This window comes from Humulus lupulus, chromosome 5 (genome assembly GCF_963169125.1).
Source record: "Humulus lupulus chromosome 5, drHumLupu1.1, whole genome shotgun sequence".
In the NCBI taxonomy this organism is placed as follows: domain Eukaryota; kingdom Viridiplantae; phylum Streptophyta; class Magnoliopsida; order Rosales; family Cannabaceae; genus Humulus; species Humulus lupulus.
The window spans coordinates 81927970-81944630 of NC_084797.1; positions in this window are offsets into that span (position 1 = coordinate 81927970).

The following is a 16661-nucleotide window of genomic DNA, read 5'->3' on the forward strand; positions in this document are numbered from 1 at the left end:
GGCTTCTGCGGGGATCACGTTGGGGGGCAAAGTTTGGCGAAAAAGATTCTAAGGCAAGGCTACTTCTGGCCAACAATGAACGAGGATTCGATGGAGTATGTACGAAGATGCGACAAATGTCAAAGGTTCTCCAAGATTCCACGGGCAGCTCTGAATGAACTAAAACAGATGCTGAGCCCGTGGCCTTTCGCAGTATGGGGGATAGATTTGATTGGATCCCTGCCTACAGGAAAAGGCGGAGTAAAATACGTAGTTGTGGCAGTTGATTACTTCACCAAATGGGCCGAAGCTGAACCACTCGCAACCATCACAACCAAGAAAGTTCTTGACTTCGTCATCAAAACATTGTATGCCAGTATGGTCTGCCCAGGAAAATAGTTTCAGACAACGGGACCCAGTTTGACAGCGACTTATTCACCGATTTCTGCGAGAGGCATGGAGTTATTAAAAGCTTTTCTTCAGTCGCACACCCCCAAGCGAATGGGCAAGTAGAAGCTGTGAACAAAACTCTTAAAGACACCCTGAAGAAGAGACTTGAAGAAGCTAAAGGAGCGTGGCCAGAGCAGCTGCCTGAAGTCCTATGGTCGTATAGAACGTCCCACCGAACAGCAACAGGCCATACCCCATTTTCCTTGGCCTATGGATATGAGGCCATGTTTCCTGTCGAGTTAGATCCCCCCTCACATCGGCACTTAACTTACGACCAGGATCAGAACAACCAGCTAATGATGGACTCCCTAGACACAATCGACGAGATGCGAGAGAAATCTCAACTCCGAGTTGCTGCTTACCAGCAAAAAGTCGCCCTGTACTCTAACTTCAAAGTTAAAGAAAGAAAATTCAACGTCGGTGACTTAGTGCTACGACGAGTTTTCTTAAATACCCGCGACCCCACTGCTGGAGTGCTCGGACCTAATTGGGAAGGACCTTACCAGATTGAAGAAGTCCTTCACCCAGGCACATACAAACTTGCACGCTTAAACGGAGATCTCGTTCCACGTTACTGGAATGGAGGACTGGCTTGTGTAAAGATTTTTAATTTTTTACAAGTTTTGCAAAGAGGGTTAGCCACGTTGTATGGCTAACTGCTCGTATATGTAAGGTTCTATTATAGAATCACTCGTAAAGACATGTTTAGTCCATTTTTAATACGAGATTATAAGGGACAGTGCGCAGCCAGTCATTCTTGCCAACCTTTGTGAATTTACATTTGCAAGTATTTGTTCATTACGTGTGTTGTTTTGCTGTATTACAAGTATCATTTTTTACACGAACAGGAATGTTCGAACAGGCCATGGTCAAGGCAAGTGACCAAGGACCTAAAAGCTCCTCGATCACTTGGGGGGCATATAAGGCACATCGATAGCAAAGCATACTCTCAAGGTATGTAAGCACATGAACAAAATGAGTGAAAGCATGCTACAGTACTTAGAGTATTTCTCAAAATTTAGGTTTTGTTAAATCATGCCAAAGTACTATACTAAGTTCGGTCATTCGGACAAATGTTATAATAAGTAAAAATATTATAGCATCAAGATTTAAGCCTTTACACCGCAAGCATCGCTGCTTGGATGTAACTGTTCAAGTAAAAGAAAAAAGATTTACTGCCCGTGCAGCAAAGTTGAAAAAGAAACTATTGTCTTTACATCACGACCCGTGGGTCGTATATCCAAAAAGAAAGAAAAAATAAGAGAAAATTCTAAGAGGCATTCGGGGCCGGAGGGTCCCGGCAGCATCCTGGTTGGTCGCGTCTTCGACAACCTCTTCTTCTTCCGCACCAGCGACGCTTGGAGAGGCAGGGATTGCAGCTCTCGCCTCCTCTTCGGCCAGTTGGGCAGCAGATCGAGCCAACTCAGCAGTTCTGACTTCCTTTGAAAGGTAACTCAAGTCAGCACCCTGATTATGTTTCCAGAAATTATAGAAACATCGGAGTGTCGTCCTCTTGTACTTTTCCAGATTCTTGGAGTTGTCAAGCTCCAACTGCTTCACCTTTCCCCCGAGAGTGACAATAGCCTCATCCTTAGTCTTGAGTACCTCTCCCAAATGCTTGATTTCGCGAAGATGGGCTTGGTTGAAATCTCGATACTCCTGCCTCAACTTGACTGCTGCATTCTTCGCAGCTTCAGCCTCTGACATCTTAGTCACCGCCGCATCCCTCTCTCGGACCATTGCCTCCAACTCCTTGGCATGCCTAGCCTCAGTAGCCGAAAGCTCCTCGGCCGCCTTCACCTGATACCTCTCGATGGCCTTTTCCTTAGCCTGCTCGAGGTAAGCCTGGGCTCGGGTACGAGCAGTAGTGGTAGACAGTAAGGCCTGTAAATAAAGAAAAAATGAGTTAGAACTTATCATGAGGACTAAAAGACTAAAGCTTGAAATACAAAGAAGTACTTACGCTGGAGATTTCGTTCAGAGCCCTGTTCAGGATCTGGTCGACTGGCAAGTCTTCATCTTCGACCATTGCAGCCCTAACACGGTCGCCTTTGCCAATGTGATCAAGACGATCCCTGGCAGATCGAATGGCACGACTCATGAGTCTGGCCCCAAGAGCTTCTTCACGAGTAAGCTGCTCTCTGGCAGACACGGCTGGAGGTTTCGACTGGAGGAGGGGTAGAAGTTTGCCCTGTTGGCGCAGGACTTTGCCCATTTGGCGTGTCCCGAGGAAGGTCTTCTGTTCGACCCTTCTTGGTTGGAGGGCCTCGGCTGGATTCACCAGTTCTCTTCTTAGGCTTCCGTTGGAGTTGAGGAACCTCCTCTTCATCCTCGGCCTGGTACATGTCGAAGATGTTGGGAGTAGACATATCTGCATGTAGGTAAACACAGCAAGTTAATAAGAAAGGAGGCAGGTGAAAGTTTGTTATACAACTGAAAGGAGGTAACAAAGTAAATACCCAAGCTACAACTACTGGTCGCTACACTATTGACTCTATTAGTCATATACTCATTATCTGGCATGAAGAAGTCTGGCCCTAGATTTGGAGCATATGTAAAGTTATCATCCCCGTCAAACATATGACAGGGAATTGGCAAACCATTTAAAAGCGAAATAACTTTACCATTATCGTCAGAAGATTCTCCCAAGTCAACAATAGGCTCTTTGGCCTTTTCTTTCCCCTTGCCTTGGGGAGCAGAAGGCCTTTCTGCGGAAGGGCTACCCGTGGGTTCCCTGATTGTAACCCCCGTTGGCCTCCTCCGAGGAGGAGGCACAGGAGGTTGCTGCTCGGGAACCCCCTCGGCAGTGGCTTCGTCCACCACGGACCCTCTATTTTCATGGCGAGGAGCCAGGAGGCCAGACAGCCTCAAGTTTGTTTCAGTTATCAGGGTCTTGACACTTTTTGCTGCGTCAGACGTCCTGGCCAGAGTGTTGGACCTCAACACCATGTCTGGTGTTGGGGTCAAACGTAACCAAGGGCCTGAAAAACAGATTAAAGTTTGAGAAAAATGAAAGGAGACACCTTAGATTAAAGTATCGACTAGTCAAAGACAAGCTCCTACCTCCTCGTGCGAAGGCCAAATTGTTGCTGGCTATGTCTGGAGTAAGGAAATACTCCTTATTGTAGTGCCCCACGTTTGTTATATGGGTAGTGCCACTCAAGAACGTCCGGCCGGTCTCCTGGTGGCAGAAGTGGAAGAAGCCCGTCCCGTTGTGCTGTGGGTTAGATTTAAGGTCAAAAATATAGTTGACCTCGTGGGGCGAAGGTTCTGGCCATTTGTTAAGTTTATACAAGATATAGAGTGCGGCCAGCATCCTATATCCATTTGGAGTTATTTGGAAGGGGGCGACACCAAAATAATTGGCCACCCCCACGAAAAAGGGATGAAGAGGGAGGTAAGCTCCCGCCTCGATGTGATACCGGGACCAGGCGCTGTTTGCTCCTCTTGGGAGGTTAGCCCTCTGGTCTGCGGTAGGACGTATAATAGTAACCCCCGTGAGGGGGAATTTTCTGAAGTAGTTAGCGACCATTCGAGGGGTCACTAGACTGGCTGGGGAAGTATACCACTCGACATTGGGCGGATTCTGATGGCGAGGGCGGGCCCTAGTTTGGATATTAGGGTCAGGAACGAGATTTTCTCGACCACTGGTCGAGGGAACCCTAGCCTGCGAATCAGGCTGGGCAGGAGAATTTGGGTTGCTTTCGGACTCAGGTCTTTTCTTGCCAGTAGACTTGGAGCGGACCATTGAAGAGGAAGGATGGGGTCTGGAAGAGGATCGCGAGAAAGGAATCTCGTGGACACGGTCAGCTGGTTGTTCTTCTCCCTCGAGCAGCTGGGCGAGAAGGTCGTCGTCGATGGGTCTTTCACCTCCCCACAAATCTGGCATTAAAGTCTGCAAACAGAAGAATGGGGAGGTGAGGATGTAGAACTTTAAAAGGCTTTTTAGAATAACGCTGGTCGAGTATAAAAGTTAGGCTTTTATACAACAACATTCTAACAAAAAGCTAAATCTTTCTACACGAACAGTTTGAAAAACGGATCAAAGGGTGAAAGTAAAAAGTTTTTCTGGAAAAGCTTTTTCAACTCGCCTTAGGGCGGGAAAAATTTATTTTTCAACTGGCTTAAAGATCAAAATTTTACTTCGATTCTACGTCCTAAAAAGCATGATCTTGGATTTTAAACTAACTCGTAACTCTCCTTTGCCTACAAAACATTCTGTCTACAAGCACCTTAAACCAGAAACAGAAAAACTTAAACAGTCCACCATCGGAAGCATGCACCACGAGAAATTAGAAGCATGGGGTTTCAAAAACTTACCAAGAAGAGTGATCATGGAGGTGGAAGAAAGGTCTTCGCAGATAAAGGAGCTCACGGTCTGAGTCTTGGAAGTGCAGGAAAACGGTCTCCGGAGAAGTTCAAAGCTCTGGTTTTTAGGGTTTTCTGCAAAGACAATGGCGTGCGCAAAAAGAAAAAGGAGGCTTCGACGGTCTTATATAAGTTTGTCTCTGATATTAAAAAAGTGTAATCATTAGTTTTCCTTTTTCAAAGTATGGGGAAACGGGATGGCCATCGAAATCGTTTCTGGGGAACTGAAAAGGCATGATTAGACAGAAGTGGGTTGCTTTTTTCAAGAACACACGAAGGGTTCTGACACGTCAGGTGGGGTTACCGAAGAGTCGTTCGTTCAAAAGTTTATTTACTGTTCGTAGTAAATAAACTTTGGGGGGAAAATGTTATCCAATAAATTAGCATTGATGACGTGGCAAGTAATCCCTGGACACATGGCTGACACCTGGAAGCGTCTGCTAGAGTATCGACCAGAAGACACAGTAGAAGTAGGGTAAGCCCGTCATACCCGCGACCAGTCTGGTCGATGGTTCCGTGTACAAGGCAACATTTATGGGAAGATCTTTGTAATCCCGAATTTATCTCATACAATCTCCCGAGTACCCGATTATTCAGGGGAGAATATCTGTAACAATCTTTTGTAACCCCTCTTGAGCCTATAAATAGCAAGAGATAGCTCAAGGGAGGGACTTTTTGGCTTTTGAATCATTCGAAACTATAGTAATTCTCCTAGTAAACTTGTATTGTTCTTCAGAGGTTAGTGAAACTCATTGAACCCTAGTTCTTTGATCACTCTTCTGATTCTTATATCAATATCAGTCTAAGTGGACGTAGGTCATTACCAGATCCTGGGGCCGAACCACTATAAATTACTGTGTTTTGTTTACTTTTGTCATTACGTTCTTCTCTATATATTCATTCATATCAATCACATTTTGACTCCGTGTCAGTTGGCCAAATCTTGGGTCAACACACATGTTTGAGCAGAGAAATTATTTAAAAATCAAAATATAAGAAATTTTGGTATATTTTCAAAATTTTGAGCTAAAAACGATCAAGAGAACAACTCACATGTCAAAACTGAGTTTAACTCATTATTTAAAAACAAATCCTTTTAATACACTCTCAATATACTTAAATAAATATTCTCAAGCAATAAAAATAATAATATCTCAAAAATTCATCAATTTGGGCAAGTTGTGAAAAACTAAGCTTAATAAAAGCAATAAAACAACTCATATGTCAAGAATGAGAAATATGCATTTTTTTTTAAAAAAAATTCTTTTCAAAAAGTTCATATGCATAATTCTAAACATGTTTATGCAATCCATATAGTTAAAATGCAAAAGTATGAAAATTAAGGCAAATAAAACAAATATGCGTAGTAATCAAAACTTAAAGTAAATATGTACAAGATACTATGCAAAACAAATGAAGAAAGTATCTAACATTTTTCTTTTCTTTTTAGTTCATCAATTACATTTTCATTAATGAGTTCAAGAGAGCTTACTTCATCATTGATGGTTATAAGACACAAGCTAGCAACCTCATTTAGATCTTCATCACTTGAATCACTTGAAAATGAGGTTTTCTTCTTGCTTTCATTTTCTTTGAGACACTTCCTTTGTAATGCTTCTTGCTTTTGCTTTCTTTCAAATTCATGAACTTTTTGCATTTTCTTGCCATTAAAACCATGTCTTCCATTTCACTATCATTCTCATCATTATGGGAGGTGGATTTTAATGCGACCGTTTTCTTCGTTTCGGCTTTCTCCTCATCTTGACTTGCATTTAAGAACATTTCATAATTCATTAGGAACCAATGAGCTCCTACAATGGAATGGTTGAGATGTATTTTTCTTCTTGAATTGCAGTCACATTTCCATCATAGGCTTTGGTCAAACTCCTTAAGATTTTTCTTACCATCTCTTTTCGTGAGAGTACATTGCCAAGAGTATTCAAACCATTAGTAATAGTTGAGAAACATGTATACATATTAGAAATGGTTTCATGAGACTTCATCCTAAAGTTTTCATATTGAGTCACAAGAAAGTTGATTATTGTAAAACACTCTATTCTACTATCATTTGCAAACGACTACTAATTGATGCTTATTTAGAAAATTACCACAATTATTCAAAAGGTTAAGTGGGGCCTTATTAAAAGATGCATTATGGTTCCATTTGTTTCAATCAAAATATAATGTCTTTTATGCAATTTTAAATAGAAAATAGCAAAGTCCCACAAAAATGTAAATATACATAATAAAACCCATAAAAATGTCTATTGGCGTTGCTAAATTGTTTTTCGTTCACCGCATCCCACAACATACATGCTTTGACTATGGAACTCCCCAAATCATGATGTGTGCCAAACAGAAGACCTATCGCCTACTTGGAAAGGAGAAAAGTAATGGGGTGAGCTAAAAGCTCAGTAAGGAAGTACAAACAAGAACAATAATTCATACAAGTACAATACAAAGTTATTCTCAACGTACATAACTTAAAATGGCATAACATAGACATTTCATAATAACATACACTTTATCTTAATTTCATCATAAACAAATAAAGCAAACATTTCTATGAAGTAACTAGTAAAGTATAACCCAGTAAATCCTCCTCTTGCTCTTGTGGGCCTCTTGGCATGTCCGCCCTATGAGCTACGTCATACCTTAGTAACTCATTTGTTGTATTGTGTTTCAGCACGGTAACAACACTCTGCTTTTCTTACAATCATAAAATTCATACATACATAATAACTTATCTCATAACTTGTATCTCATACAGTTCAACATAATCGCATAAGAAATCTAACTAACTTCCTTACCTCAAGTCCAAGCTATAAAACGCGAGACAACTTCACAACGAGCCTAGAATAGTCAATCAAACACTCGTCTTAATATCAAGAAAAACTAAGCATCTCACACAAACGTACCCCACATGTGCATGAGTCATGCAGACGTGGCATCTATTCTACACAATTTGCATCACAACTTAATTCATACAACAAACTTCACATAAAATCACAAAAGAATAATATCATTTCTACTAAGTAATTCTCAATGATTTCAAAACAAAAACCATGAATTTTATTAAATAACATATATTTGAACACAAAAGTAATCTTGCATGTAACATGTGTACATGGGATGGTTCTTGAAAACTCACTTAAAGTTGGTAATATTAATTCTTTTATTTTCTTATCAATTTCACAAAAATTCAGCAAGCATAAAATAAATTACCAACTTGGTTACTACTATTTTATTCCTTTAAATCATACAATTGTCATTCATAATTTTTATTACAAAATTTCTTTTACTAAAATAATTATTTAGCTTAAATTGTACAAAATAATAAACTTATTTATTATTAAATAACAATAAAATGTGACAAAATATATGATTACTTATAGGCTATTTAGGTTTTTTACCCCCCCGAACTATTACATATGCATTATCGTGCCCCCCGATTTTTCCAGGCCGTTAAAAAATCCCACCGATCTATTCACAGACATGTAAATTAGACTTCCATCCAATTCCGTTCATTTTTTGTAAAAGGAGGATGATGTGGCCTTTTTTTTACATGATTTGGGATGACACGTGGGACTCTAAAGTGTGAGTTGGATATTATAGAGAAAATAACAAAAATAAATAAGAATAATTTGTTATAAACCGAATTTTACAACAAACTTAGAACCCCGGTTTCAATTTTCCCCCTTTCTGCAGACTTTGAAGATAAATTATTGCTGCCTATTTCTCCATGGATGGTGGTCGAAGGTTTGAAGAAGAATGGAGTAAACCCAATTGTGATTGTGAGTTTCAATGTGTACTGCGCACTACTTGGACATTGAACAATTCTACTAAAAAAGGTTTGTAAATTTATTGGTTTCCTTTGATTTGGATTATTGGTTCTGATTTTTGTTTTTATTTCAGAGGAATGAGGTTGATGGGTGTGGATTTATCAGATGGGTGGACCCTCCATCATTCCCTGTACATGGTGAAAGGTCTAAGGAGGAAATAGGAGGGTTTTTGAAAATGTTAGAGGAGATGGAAGATAATGTTAAGCAACTACAGATTATGGCTGAAAAAAGAGAAGAAGAACTTGGTTCAATATTGAAGTTGTTAAGAGATTTGAAATCTGGTGTTTGTTTTTGTGTTGGAATATTTTCGTGTGTTTTGTATATCTTAGTTATGTTGTTTATTTCTTAATTGGGAGTATTAAGCAGTCATTGTTTAAAAATCTAATGTAACTTTTAGACTTAGTGAATCAATAGTTGTTTATTAAGTAAGAAATAGTTTTTTATTTCTTATTGTTTTATTGTCAAGTAAAACAAATGGAACATCTTGTTGAATCCTGTTGAATCAAGATGTATTGGTCATTTAGAATTAATGAATTAAACTGTGATGTGTTGTTTAATGAAAAATGGAATTTGAATTATATAGTTTTTACAATATATCTGGAGTAACATAAGAAGAATTCAACACAATAAAGTTATCTCAGAGCTAATATTTTCATTGAATACTTATCATGCTTACAATCTGAGTGTAGATAAATAAAAAGGCAATTGTTCTTGCTGCAAATGTATCAAAATAACTGACAAAAATTACATTTGATTCTGTTGAGATGTTATACAGTACACTGACTTATCAAAATGATACTGCTTGTCTGACTTATCAAAATGTCATTTGCTATACAACCACATCCAAAATGAGTCCAAGCATCCCATGTCCAAAAAAAGGGTCTTCTGTCATGTTTAGGCTCCTCCTTCTGCAAGTCTGGTACTCCTTCTCTGCACTAGTTCCTTATACCTTGGCCTTTTCTGCTGCAGTGGTTTAAACAACATGATTATCCATAGGTTTAAGCAGAATATATGAACAACACTAACTATCCAACCTTATAACCACCTGCCCCACTTTATTTCAGTAGTAGACTGAATAAAATATAGCAATATGGCTCTTTATTTCAGTAGCAAAGACCAAAAAAATATAACAACATTGATTTTAGATTGGAATACCTGTGGTGGATTCGTGACTTCTGAAGCAGCCTGTTGTGAAGAAGAGCTCACAGAACCGTGAGGTAAAGGATCACTATTCCTCCCATAATTAGAAGGATCTTGTGGAGGAGCTTTGTTTGACTAGGGAAGCATATTCAACCAAGTTATTAACCATTAAAAATAGCAAAACATACCCAACATCAAAATTAAAATGGCAATGTCTACATACCAATTTTTTTTTGTTTCTTGAACATGTTCTGAAGTTGTGTCCCTTTGCACCACAACCAAAACATCTAATGCTAATGTATCTTCTTTTCAACTTCTTTCCGGTAGCTACTTCATCAAGTTGCAAAGTCCTGCTCTTCTTTGGCCTACCAGATTGTTTTTTGTCAATTGGGCCAACCATTCCAAGCTTTCCACTTATAGGCCACTCATCTTGATTCCTAATTGGAAAAATATGCATTGAGTAAGCCTTCATGTAGTATTCCTTGGTATACCATTTGTTGACATAGAGATCTGGATCTTGCCTTCTTTGCCAAATCACAGCCACCGCATGACTACAAGGAATGCTGGTCAATTCCCATCTTCTGCACGAACGTACCCATGCTTTCAAATCAACTGAGACATTCCCCCATACATGTTATGGACCTGGTAAATGTCATCTGAAGACTTTGTGGGTATGTGGGATGAAGCCTTAACCTTGTTCTTCTAAAGAATTATGGCAATTTTTGGAGCAATGTTGGACTCCCATATGACAACTAACTATCTATTTTTGCTGATCCTTTGCATCAAATACATCTGGATACGCTCTAGCATAGAAAAAATGGGTCTATCTCTTGCTTCCAATATTGTCGATGTCCAATTGAAACCCTCACACATGTTATTCAATAAAACTTCACACTTAGGATTAGTCCTAAAGTGTGACCTAGCCCAGTGTTTTGGTCCTGCAGCCATCAACCACTCATAAGCTGCTTCATTGACCATTCTAATCTCCTTCATCACAACTTCAAACCTTCTAACAGTCACTTCTCTAGCAGCCTTCCATAATAAGTCTTTAAGGATTTTCTCCCTGAATACCTTAATGAAGTTCTTCTCCAAGTGTCGAGCACAATGTCGATGCTCGGCCTCAGGTATCCCTTCATCCCACATTCCCTTCAAAGCTTGCTCCACGCCTTTTTGCTTGTCTGTTATGAAGGTCCAGTGATTAGAGTTCTCAATTATCAAGTCAACTCTAAGTAGATTAAGAAACTAACTTCATGAGTCCTTATTCTCTATTTCAACCACAGCAATGGCAATAGGATACATCTGGTTGTTTCCATATATTCCAATTGCTGTCAAAAGTTGCCCAGGATGAACCCCTTTAATATGAGCTCCATCTAAACCAATCACTGGTCTACATCCTCCATTGAAACATTCCCTCAACCCAGCAAAGCATAAATACATCCTCTTGAACCTTGGTTTTCCATTCTCACCTGGTTCTGTCAAAAATTCCACAGTTAAACCCCTATTGGTGTTTTTAATCTCCTCGACATAGTCCCAGAGAGCATCATACTAATCTTCATAGCTTCCTTCAATGGCTTTTGTTGCTAAAAGTCAAGCTCTGTATGCCTTGTCCCTTGTTATGTCTAGCACATGGTCTTTGTTAACTTTTTGCACGAAAGAGGAAACACCCAACTTCACATTGATCTTGAACTCCTCTAAATACTTCTCACTCAACCATTTGGAAGTTGTGAATCAGTTAGTGTTTGTCCTAGAACACATGTGTTCATCATTCAATGTTTTGATGACAAAGGTAGGAGTGTCATCAATTTTTGAAGCAAAACATACCCAAGGACACTTTACACCCTTACCTTATGCTCTAACCCTGTGCGGGTCATTCTTCTTAAAGAATATATCCTTCCCGTTTTGTATTGAATACTACCTTACTGCTTTCTTAAACACTGCACCAGATGGAAAGGATAATCCTAACTTAAATTTGGGTTTGGCCATATCAATTGCAGTGTTAAACTCAGGCAACTCTGGCATCTTGACTTTTTTGGACCTCTTGTTTGGTTTGTGTGGCTCACTGTCCTCACCAACAGTTTCTGTAGTGTCCTCATCATTTGTGGAGCTATCATGTGCACCATATTCATTGTCAGAATCTTCAACTGTCTCATTACCTACATCAATCTCTATAGGTCTTTTACCTTTCCTAATCAAATGTTTCTCGACACTATCATTTACTTCCACTCCGTCATCCTCTTGTTCATATTTCGGGTCTGCCTCATATTCATCCTCATCATCACCACTATCTTCACTGGTATCAACCCTTGCCTCACTTGTTCCATGAACCAAACCAGCCCCTGCCTCACTTGTTCCATCAACAAAACCAGCCCCTCCCTCACAAGTTTCATGATCCAAACCAGCCCCTGCCTCACTTGTTCCATCAACAAAACCAGCCCCTCCCTCACAAGTTTCATGATCCAAACTTGCCCCTGACTCAATTGTTCCATCAACCAAACCAGCCCCTCCCTCAGAAGTTTCATGAACTAAACCAACCCCTCCCTCACTTGTTTCATGAACCACAGTAGAACCATCCAAACCAGCCCTTGTAACCTCAGTTTCTATGACATTTTCCTCACATATAGCAGACCCAAATACATGATCTTCACTACCCAAAGCAGGCCTAGATTCATCAGTATTTAAACTCACCCCACCTACTTGGTTCGGCCCAACTACACTTGAAGCTTGACTTTCATTGAAGACATGTTCATAGAAAAAACAATCAAGGACTCGATTATTCCTCACAGATGCCCTAACTTTCTCAAGAAAAATATTGTCATTGGTTACACATTGCAAAGTCACACAATCTGCCCACTTAAAATAATAACTAACAGAAGAAGGATCCGAGTACCCCAAGTCTTTTGTTATTCCATGCAATTCAAATATGCTCATATTATCCATATCTTGATAATGAACATTGGTAACAACCCCACCAAAGTAACTAGGACTGTTACCTATCATTTTTAATTGTCCCTTGTGATGAACTTTCAGAGTCAAGATACTAGATGTTGGCTCTGCAAAAAAAGAAAAAAAAATAATAGCATATATTACTTATTCAAAGCCAAAACAATGGGTGGTCCCAACACATACACACAAATTTAGGATCCATTAATTTATTGAATGGAATCTAGTCAAAGTAAAACACAATATACACATACCAATACATAACAGATGCCACAGACCCCACAAAGACCAAATAAAAGTCTTAAAAACTTTAACTGTGTTTCCATGTGCACACTGACCACAAAATGACTGATTAACACATTGTAGTCAGACCCACCAACACCAAAATGACCAAAAAACACTTGTGTGTGTATAAATTACAATTTGTAGCATTTATATTTCGAAATACCTATACCCACCAGTTAGGTTCATAAGTTAAAATGCCCACCCACCATAAAGCATTCAAACACAAACCAAGAACCCACAAAAACAAGAAGAAAAAAAATCTTACCATAAAATGGAACCTCATTCACACTTTCATGGGGTTTTGGGTATCCTTTCCTCTTTGCTAAAGATTTACGATTCCTCCCCATGTTTCTCCACCACACGATCAGTCAGGCCTGATTGTAGCAAACTCAGGCAGAACTCCACCACAGATGCTCGACGTTTGGCTCGGATGTGGTGATTTCAGGCGGCACTTCCAGTCGAATCTCCTCCACACTTCCAGCCAAATTTTCGTATGAGAAAAATCACCAATATCACCTCCCTAAACTAATGGTTCAAATCTGAAAGTAAGCCCTAAAATCCCAATTGACCCAACCCCAAATTGAAAATCCTTCTTTTTATTATTCACTTTCTTTTCTATTTTCATAATTCATTTGGGTTAAAATTAAATTTCCATGTCAGCGGGTTATAATATCCAACTCACACTTTAGAGTCCCACGTATCATCCCAAATCATGTAAAAAAAAGGCCACATCATCCTCTTGTTACTAAAAATGAACGGAATTGGACGGAAGTCCTAATTTACATGACTGTGAATAGATCGGGGGATTTTTTAACGGTCTGAAAAAATCGGGGGGCACAATAATGCATATGTAATAGTTCGGGGGGTAAAAAACCTAAATAGCCTTACTTATAAAATAATTAATTTGGCAAAATTAAGTAAATAATACCAATAAAATGTGACATATTTATTTTCTTTTCAAAAATAATTATTAGGTCATAAAATTCATATTATTTATAATTATCTAAATTTGGAAAAATGGCTCATAATATTTACATTTTCAATAAACTAATTTTCTAAGCACTTTTAAATAAAAAAATTTACAACTTTTAAATATTAAAATTTAGCATATATTATATTTTAAAATACTAGTCACATGCATAAAATTACACCATTTTTCTCATCTTAGTTTTAAAATATGATTTCAAGACATAGTTTGCTCTCTTTCTAAATTATTTACCAACTACCATTTTAGAAGTACAAAAATTAAGCAAGCATACAAATTACATAAAATGTTAAAATGTCTAAAAATTCATTTTACAATGTTTCGAATTAACCTAACATGTTTATAAAATTTATGCAAAAATTAAATAAATAATTTCTACCATGCTTCCTAACTCACATATATACATTAATTTATTCATGACACATAACATTACAGTGTAAGAATCACTTCAATACAATATGCTTTTAAAATTATTCTTATAAAAATTATAGCACACTAATAAGTATCAAATTTGTCTACATTTAATTCATTATTCTTCTATGATTATACATTTGATTATTTATTTATTTATATATGTTTAATAAGTTTATTTTGTGTTTTTAGGACTTCCAAGACATTTAGGTGAAAAATAATGAATTTGGGAAGTTTTACAAGCAATGGTTAAGCTCGAAATTATAAGTTTGAAACTTCATACTTGATTTTGATAATTTTAATATACTCTTTTGAAAATCTTTCAAGAAATACAAGTTTTATATATTTTCATATCTTTTTGAATCGTTCAATTCCAAGTTATATCGATGAATTTATGGTTAAAATATTGTTAGTGGTTGTAGATGAAGAAAACAAAAAAATTGAAAAATTGCTACGGCCGCGGCCAGCCTTATTCCAGGCTGTGGCATGGGGACAGAACGCAGTGGCTGGGGCCAGCAATGGCCCATGCCATAGCTGGAGCCTAATTTTCTAGAAAATACATGTTCCAGTGGCCGCAGTCGACGATCAATTTTTTCCTTAATTTTTTAATTTTAAATTTATTTTTGAAAGGGCTATAAAAGAGATTAGGGTTAACTTTTAATACAACTTTGGATTGTGAATTTTAGAGGCTGGAGCAGCAGAGGAAAATAAAAGACATAATCATCTACATTCTTCAATCTAGTTTTTCTTTCTTCTCTAAACTTCTTTATTTTCATTGAATGTTTATGTTTATGATCATGAATTTGATTATGGAGTAGCTTCGTTTTAGGTTAAGGGTTATTTCAAAACCCTAGGCATGAGATCTTGAATGCATTGACGAATTTTATTCATTCTATTTCCTTATATTAAATTGCTTATATTTTTCCATTTGAATGTTATGAATCTTGTAAAATCTTGTTTAGATGGCTACTAATTAGGGTTTTACATTGTTCTACTATCATCTTAGGATTGCTATTCACCTAATAGTTTAGGATTCTAAGTAGAGTGATAAATTACAATTAGGTATTGTGGCAAGTATTTTAATTGTAATGAAGAATAGAACCTAGTTTAAATGAATTGCAAGCTTAATGAAATTGTTCCCTAGATTAACTTGTTTCCATTAAATGTAATATTTTTCTTGGGTTAAATAGATCGCATGCTTAATGGGTTTATTGCTTGGTAAAAATGATTAATTAAGAGCACTCAACTTTAATTTATTATAATAGGGAAACTGTGATAATTGACTGTTTAAGTATTATCTGTGGGGTTAATAGTTTAATTGGGAATAGGGAATATTATTTGTCATTGTTGATAGATCGATTGTCGAAGGAGGAGAATAATTGTTAACTGTTTTCTAAAAGCGTATTATCCATTATCCAGTGTTCTTTGTTTATTACTTTATTTTATGTTATTAAATCTTGAAACAAAATTCCCTTTTTAATTATTGTTTTTATTTTTAATGATAAACTGAATAATAGTCCGCGTGAGTTTGACCCTTACTACCACTTTACTAATAATTTAGTGAGTAATAAGGAATAAATATAATTAAATTTGGTACGGCATATGACACACATAATTTTTGGCACTGTTTCTGGGGACTATTTTATTTAATTTGTTATTCATTTTTTTTTCTTTTTACTAACTTGGTTTACTAGCTGTGTGGTTGATGTTTTCAGGGCTTGCATAAAACTTGGTTTGAGATTCTAACAATTACAATTCACAATGGGAGGATATTCTAATACTTTCTATGATGGAAATCAATATGTTGAACTGAATTACTACTCTCAATCAGAATATAATGAGTCCGTGCCACAATAGTCACATCCATCAATTGGAGATCTCATCAATGCATTGAATGCGAGCAATCTCTAAATTCAATAGATATCACAACAAGCTTATGGGGTTTTTCCTCAACAACCTCCTATAGGAATGCAAGAAGATCATGAACCATGAATTTCAGATATGCTAAAAACATAGGTGGCTTCAAGTATACACACCCAAGTAATTCTTCATAGTAATCTGAAATCTTTTCAAAATTTGGAGAGTACAATGGGACAAATTGCTGCATCATTGAGTAATATTGAGGTTAAGAATTTTGGAGAATTACCCACAGAGCTGGAAAGTAATTTAATAGAGAATGATAGTACCCTATATTTCCAAAGTGGTACACAACTTGACATGTCACCTCACCTAGACAAAACATTTGACCCAATTCCAACTCA